At 37.2% G+C, this 7,551-nt stretch overlaps 1 protein-coding gene across 1 annotated transcript in view; it reads left to right on the top strand.

Moving 5' to 3' along the window:
* The window catches only part of cd276 (CD276 molecule), a 133,205-nt gene extending 125,873 nt beyond the window's left edge, over nt 1–7,332 (top strand). The window contains exon 8 of the mRNA XM_081372147.1: nt 5,777–7,332. The gene's annotated coding sequence lies outside the window, so the exon portion shown is untranslated. The remainder of the gene's footprint in view (nt 1–5,776) is intronic.
* Nucleotides 7,333–7,551: the final 219 nt, after the last annotated feature.

Here is a 7,551-nt window from a genome sequence, read left to right as displayed (position 1 = left end):
TGAAAATATTGTGTTGCGTTCATTTGTATGATCGATTACAGGAGGTTTGTGTGGGCCTTGGAGACACGCGACGGAAGCTGGAGTGAGTTTTTCCTCTCCTCTCTCAGTGTTGTGGAAGCGTCTGAGCGTCCCTCGGGTTCGCCGTGTCCTTTCAGCAATCAGTCTTACTTCATTTTCATTCGTTCACAAATTCTCTTTGTCAGACTTGTGCATTTGGAGCCTGTGCTGGCAAGAAAGGTTTGTTTGTCACGAGTGCTTTCTGTGATGTAATGCAGAGTTCTGAATAAAGTAGCAGTTTAAATATATATATATATATTAGTGCTGTCAGTTAAAGCGTTATTAACGGCGTTAACACAAACCCATTTTAACGGCGTCGATTTTTTTATCGTGAGATTAACCTTCTTTTTGGCCTAGCAAACTTTGTAGTTTTTTTCACATGCTATTGCAACAACTAGTAATGTTAGAAAAACTACAACACCACACCGGATCTAGCTAGACCGGACACAAATCGACAGGCACGCCGCACACACTTGTTTGGGCTTGCAAGCCGGCCGAAGAGTAGTAGGCTAATGTTACGCTTTGAGTGAATGGCGAGCGCGAGATGCCGAAATGGATGCCGATAAGATTCTGAATGGAAAGTTTGCTTTTAAAAAGTTGCCAAATGGTTCCATTGACAAGACCAAGTGATCTGTGTGTTTTGGCGTTGAGAACTGAGCGATCATCGCAGTGCGTCCAGTCTGAAACACCACTGGATGGCCAAGCACACACACAGCTGATACGAATTCTCTGACGCCATTATTTGCTCCAAGTGAGAATGTTTGTGTGAAACTGAACACTACAGTATATGCCAATGTTGTTTTCAATAAAAAAAACTTTTGCACAAAGCAAGCCGATCCACTTTTCCATGTTGATAAGAGCATTATAATGAGACAAAAAGAAATCAAGGGACATTTAGAATAGATAAAAATGTGCGATTAATCACGATTAAATATCTTAATCGTTTGACAGCACTAATATATATATATATAAATTTTTTTTTTTTTTTTTTCAAGAATATGACAATAAGTCACTTTGGATAAAGGCATCTGCTAAAATGAATAAATGTAATAACGAAACATTAAATAGTGAGGATTATCAGGATTAGTTAACTATTTCAAGTAAGAAAATGTTTTAGTTTTAAAGTACACATTTTAAATATATATCAAATTTTATTAAAATAACAAAATAAACTAAAACTTAATAAAAACGGACTGTTTTGAAGACTGAAACACTACAAATTTAATTTAATTAAAAAATATGAAGAAAAACCATGTATACCAATACAAATAACAATGGTGAGAATGCATTTATCTGCACTCTAATTTTCTTTCTTTTTTTCTGGAGTATGTTTTAAAAGAAAATACAATTTCTGTATTTTTACTTCAAAATGTCATGTTTAATTCAATGTGTTACAGTACTCACCACTTTGTAATTATTTGAGAAATTTAGTGAAAATGTTTTCTACACCAATTTTTCTACAATAAAATGTAATCTAATACATATTTCTCTAATATAAATGTATTTATATTATGTTTAAAGTGTAATTTAAAGTGGAATATTTTAACTCTTTCCCTGCTAGTGTTTATTTTTATTTTTAAAGTTGCCAAAATTTGAAGCGTTGTGTCATAAATGATGGAAAGTCCCGTCACTGGCGGGGAAAGAGTTAAACCCATAAAAGCCTTACATTGCTTTCGAGGTATACATTTCATCAGTCTGTGTATTCCCTGGGAATCGAACCCATGGCCTTGGCGTTGCTAGCGCTGCGATCTACCGTTCAACACACAGGAACGCCTGTAGAAGCAGCAAAATGTGCAAATAAAAACAAAAATGTGCTTTAAAATGTGTCTGGCAGTCCCCTCTATGTTCACGTGGAGAATGACACACTCCGGCTCCGTGGGTCTGCGTTCAGATCAGGAAAATGCACAGAAATGACAGCGAGACTTCACGTCGCCTGCAAACTCTGATCACGCAGAGGATCCGGAAGGGAAAGTCGGGAATCTCTCACGGCGCTCCGGTTGACTTGAGCTCGGATGACAGAGTTACTGCCTCATGCATGAGCTTCACTCAATATTTTCCCTTTGCCCGCCATCAGATCAAGTCAAATCAACCTCAGAATGAGCAGTATGGGCTTGACAGTCAAAGAGGAGAGTTTCAGGGAAGCAAATGACTTCCGAAACGCATTTATTTGAACAGACTGCGTTGTGTTCAGAAGATCTGAGCAGGTCATGTTACGCTGTTCAGCCGCTGATCTCTTTTCAAATAAGTTATTTCTGACTCACAACATGGGAATTAAATGTGGAATGTTGCCATAATGATTGACTTGGAGTGAAATGGTCCATTTCGTGCAGATTCACTGCCAAACGTGAGCTCTTGTGTGGTACACATTCATTTTGTATTCTTAAACCAATGCATTTTTATAGCCCTAAACATGAGGTTTGCTTGAATGCGCCGCAATAAAGCACATTTTCAGAATCAGACACTGTGACTGTATTCCGCGTAACCCTAAACTTTTGCTCAAGGATCCATTTTGTATGGAAAATCTTGCTGTTTGTTCAGTCTCAACACACACCGCAGGTACATGGCTGATTGCCTCTAATTATGTATCTAAACGAACCAACTTCATTCTCCAGCCTGCAATATTGGTTTTCCTCAAATCTTAAAGTTGCAGGGCCTTGTGTGTGACATAATTAAGTTCTGTCCAAGTTAATTCTCTGGCAGGTTTAATGATGCATTTAAAGCTATTCCTCTAGCAGCATTAGCGCTCCTCAGGGAATGAAGTGCAGCTGAGTGCATTAAAAGTTTGGCCGTACCTGCTGTAATGGTTTCGGGATTGGTGATTGGATAAGATTGGAGCACTGGTGCGTAATGAAAGCCATCTAAGCCTTTGGTCTTTTAAAGGTGTCTCGTTGTGACGGGAATGCCGAGATGTTGTGGACTTCTGTTTATCACGTCCAGTCGCTTCACGAGAGCATCTGCAGGTTTTGTTTTCTTGTTCACGGAGTGACAAAAACTTTGCCTTTGAAGAGAAACACAACACAAGCCATTCTGAAGCAGTGGCGTAGGCAGAAATTGTATTTTGGGCGGGCCAGTGAAAAAGTGAGTGGGCCAATAGTTTTTCCTAGAAAAAAAATTACTTAAATAATAATTAATAAGTAAATAGTAATAATATATTAATAAGCACGGTTTGAAATGAATAACAACACACTCCCCAATTTCTGTTAAATCAACCATATACAATGCAATCAGCCTGGTGGAAATTAAGCTTTTGTGCCAAAAAAATTGCAACTAATTTAAACTAAACAATGTACAGTAGGCTAGCCTATAAGGCATTCTATACAGTACACAACACACCAGTAACTTAAGGCGAGACAGGTGAATATGTAACATTTTAAAATAATAGATATTACCATAAAACTTCCTCAGTTATTCTGGAGAATGACAAAACTAATTTTGAGAAAACAGCATTTAAAGATTTGTAATGTAAAAAATCATATTTTTTAGCAGAAACAACTATTTACAGACACAATATCTTATCAAATCATCAGCAACAACAATACAAACCACCTAAAACACATCAAAACTTATAACACAGCATTTATGGCCAACAACTGAACAGAACCCCAGTCAAAAACAGTCAAAAACACACATCAAAATGTCAGAGCACGTCACGTGATGCATCTGAACGAATCACATTGTCAGAAATTGACATCAGCCAATGAGATTTCGCTTTTAGAGTTAAATGCCCCATTGTACTTTCACGATTGGTTGCCGATTAAAGGAAATTACCATATTTGGATCCGACAGCATTGTGTACAGGAGAAAGTAGAGAACTTTTCAACGGTGTTTGTGTTATGACAGGTGCAGAAAGCGATCGCGGTGCAGCATATTGATTAACAACGCCAACTTTTGTTGAATTTAGGAGAAATATACAGACGCAAATTGACAAAATGTAGTAAAATAAAGACCTAAATGTGTATTTTGGATTTTTTTTTTTTTCACCACAAGTCTGAAATAAAGCATTGAAGAAGACAAATAGCCCAAAATCTTAAAATTGACCAGTGAAAAAAAACCCCGATGTTTTTGCCGTGTCTCGCCTTAAATCACTTAACGGGCAAAAATTAAGGAAATTAGTTAAACAACTGGCCTACCTTTGTTGTTTTCATTCTACAAAACAAGATGCAAGTGCCTGGGTTTAGTATTAAAAACAGAAATGATCTCATCATAGTCCAAAGAGTCACAGAGTTATTTTTCAAAGAACTAAAGGCCGCCAGAGCCCGCCGCCTAGAGAGTCTGCCTGTCGGACTCGGAACCCCTAGCAACCATAGCAACCAATTACGTTCCGGAGGGAGGCTTTCACGCATTTTATTCGGAAACAGAATTAAACACACACACCAGTCAACAATAAATCAGGTTTATATTTATATATTTTCTTAAATACATTTGAATAATAAAAATAAACTAAAAATGTATTTTGATCAAACTTGCCTGGGCGGGCCAGTGAGTTATGTGGGTGGGCCAGTGCCGCCCTGGCCCATTACTGGCTACGCGCCTGTTCTGAAGTGCGTTCAACTTCATCAAGTAGACGAGGGAAGTGTATTTGGACATTTAACCGCATAATACTAACGTTTTTTACCCAGTTATAGTTCATTGTAATGTTCAATTTCGTGAATAGGATATAAAAACACTGTGAGTATTAAATCCACCAGTAGTGGGCGTTTGTGCATCTTAAGGAATGGTGTGAAAAGTTGGACTTAAATTGTCCAGGCCCTGATAGTTGAACACCTCCAGACTGTTCGTCTTTCCCTGTCTGGTTCTTGTTTCACTTACAATCGACTCTCTACCGCCTCTTGTGCTTTAAACGGGAAATTGCAGCTCTGAATATAACTCATTATTTGTTTATTTTCAATTAAAAATTATGGACTTTACCATCCCTTGCAAAAATACTGTATACTGTCCTGGAAAATATAGCCTGAAATTTCACACATTTGCCATACAATTTTTTTTATTTTATTTTATATGTGACTAGTTTTTATTAGTTTTATTTCAATTTTAGTTTTAGTTATTTTTGCACAACAAGGTAAACTGAACAAAAATGAGAAATATTGCTTTAGCTACTAACAGAAGTAAAAATTGTATTAAAGATTTTTAAAACTATTTTATTTCAGTTAACATTTATTACTACCGGAAATGTTTTTTTTTTTTTTTTTACGGTTTAGTTTTTTATTTGGTTTACTATAATAACCCTGGGTTAAAGAATGATATTACACTATACGTGTTACTTCAGTGATGTGTTCTTTCCTCTGGTCACTGTGTGTTTCTGAGTCAAAATCCAAACATGGAAATCCTGTCATCGTTTACTCATCCTCACGTCGTTCCAAGCCTGTTTGACTTTCATCTTTGAAACATAAATGAAGATCATTTGAATGAAACCTGAGAAGTTTCTGTCCCTCCATTGAACTTTCATGCTTAAAAATGTTCATAAATACATCATGAAAGCTGTTTAATTAAAGTCTTCTGAAGAGACACAGATTTGTGTTCAGGCTTGTAAACATGATCAGAGCTCATGCATGGAGCAAATATGGTGAATGAAATCTTGGAAACGTGATATTAACTATATCTTCATTTGTGTTTCGAAGGTGAGGGCGAGTAAATGAAGACATCATTTTCATCTGTATCTAAAGAAGCGTCCGAGAGCAGCTGATTCTCCTGTTGTAAAGTGTGTGTTTCTCTGTTTCAGATCCGCGGCCGGCAGTCAGTGGGCGACACGAACACACACACCATTCCTCCGATCCAGCAGCGTTTCATAAGGGATTTCAACTTGGACAGTAGAACTTTACATTTTGACATTTCACTCACTTTGATTCCTGTGTGCATGAGGGAAGCCGCATGTGGGCCGAAACAGAGCAACGGCCTCGACGATCTCCAAAACCCAACCATGCATTGATTCATACGCAGAGTTGGACTGAACTGTAAATGAATAAGAAAACCTCCCTTCATATTCGGCACTCGCTTCTAAATGTCATCAAGAGCGATACACTCAGCCAGATCTGGTTTATCTCTTATCCTGGAGATATATGGCATGAGATTGTAATTGTATGCAGAACCTGTTAAAGGGAAAATCTGATTGAAAAGCATTGGTTCTGACAAGCTCTCGGCTCCAGCTCTGCATTCGGACTGAAGCCCAACGCAACATCTCTGAAATAATAGAAAGTGAGTAGCTTAAGAAAGCATCTCAGACCAGGAAAGCGCTGGTTTTCTCTCCTTCTTTCTCTCCCTAGCTCTTTACCAGCGGTCGTCTAATTAATGCCTGCCCGTGAAGTAGCTTGTAGCTGTCAGCGTCTGCAGAAATCCAATAACTTCAGGGAGCAATTTAGATGGAACAGCCGCTTTAAGCTCCAGCAAACTACAAATGGTGCATATGAGACACGCTGAGATCGCTAGTGTTCACGTCTGTAACTCAAACTGCTGGAATCAACCGCTGATTGCATTTTAAAACAATGTTTTTATATATATATATCATTTCGTCAGGTACAGTACTTTGAATATTGGATGTATTTGAATCTGAAATGTGCCAAAATAATTGGAGGCTTTATTGCAAATAGCCTATGTTGTGCCTGTCTTTTATTATGTATGTAAATTAAAATGGTTTTCAGTTTTAGAAGTTTCCATGACTGCTTATTAATGGCTGACATTCAAAAGTTTGGCATAATTATGATTTTTTTGTTTTTGTTTATGAAAGAGTCTCTTTTGTTCACCAAGCCTGCATTTGTTTGATTAAAGATGACAGTAAAAACTGTGAAATATTAAAGGAGAAGTGCTCACTAACACAGATTTAGACAGATTTGGGAACAAAATTTGAGAGAAATGGCCTTTTGTGTGCATAGAAAAAGTCTTAGATCTTTAGCTCATGAAAAATGTTGGCAAAAACAAAAGTGTTGCGTTTATAATTTTGCTCAGTGTGTAGTAAAGTGTAATTTACTCCTGTGATCAAAGCTGAATGTTCAGCATCATTACTCCAGTCTTCAGTGTCACATGATCCTTCAGAAAGCACTCTAATATGAGGATTTGATGATCAAGAAACATTTATGATTATTATCAGTGTTGAAAACAGCTTCATATTTTAATTTTTTCAGGATTCTTTGATGAATAGAAAGTTCAAACGAACAGAATGTATTTGAAATAGAATCTTTTGTAACATTATAAATCTATTTACTGTCACATTTGATCAATTTCATGCGTCCTTGCAGAATAAAAGTATTCTTTTTTTTTTCTTTTTTTTTTTTATCTGACCCGAACAGATAGTTGTTTTCTTTCTGTTTGCAGGTTTAATGAGATTGTGTGTTCTGTCTGACCCCATGTATAGGCTCTTTCTGTGATTTGGATTCCCGTTAGCAATGATATAGATAGATCAGGGCAAACAACCCCGAGGAAGACTTCCACGTGTCTCCTGTAATTTCTTTACCTCCCATCCGGGGCAAATGTCACCGGATTAAAGAGAAAGAAAAGCCAATC

The sequence above is a fragment of the Scardinius erythrophthalmus genome (assembly GCF_964197995.2).
Source record: "Scardinius erythrophthalmus genome assembly, chromosome: 8".
Lineage (NCBI taxonomy): Eukaryota > Metazoa > Chordata > Actinopteri > Cypriniformes > Leuciscidae > Scardinius > Scardinius erythrophthalmus.
This window is presented reverse-complemented; position numbering and strand designations above follow the sequence as displayed.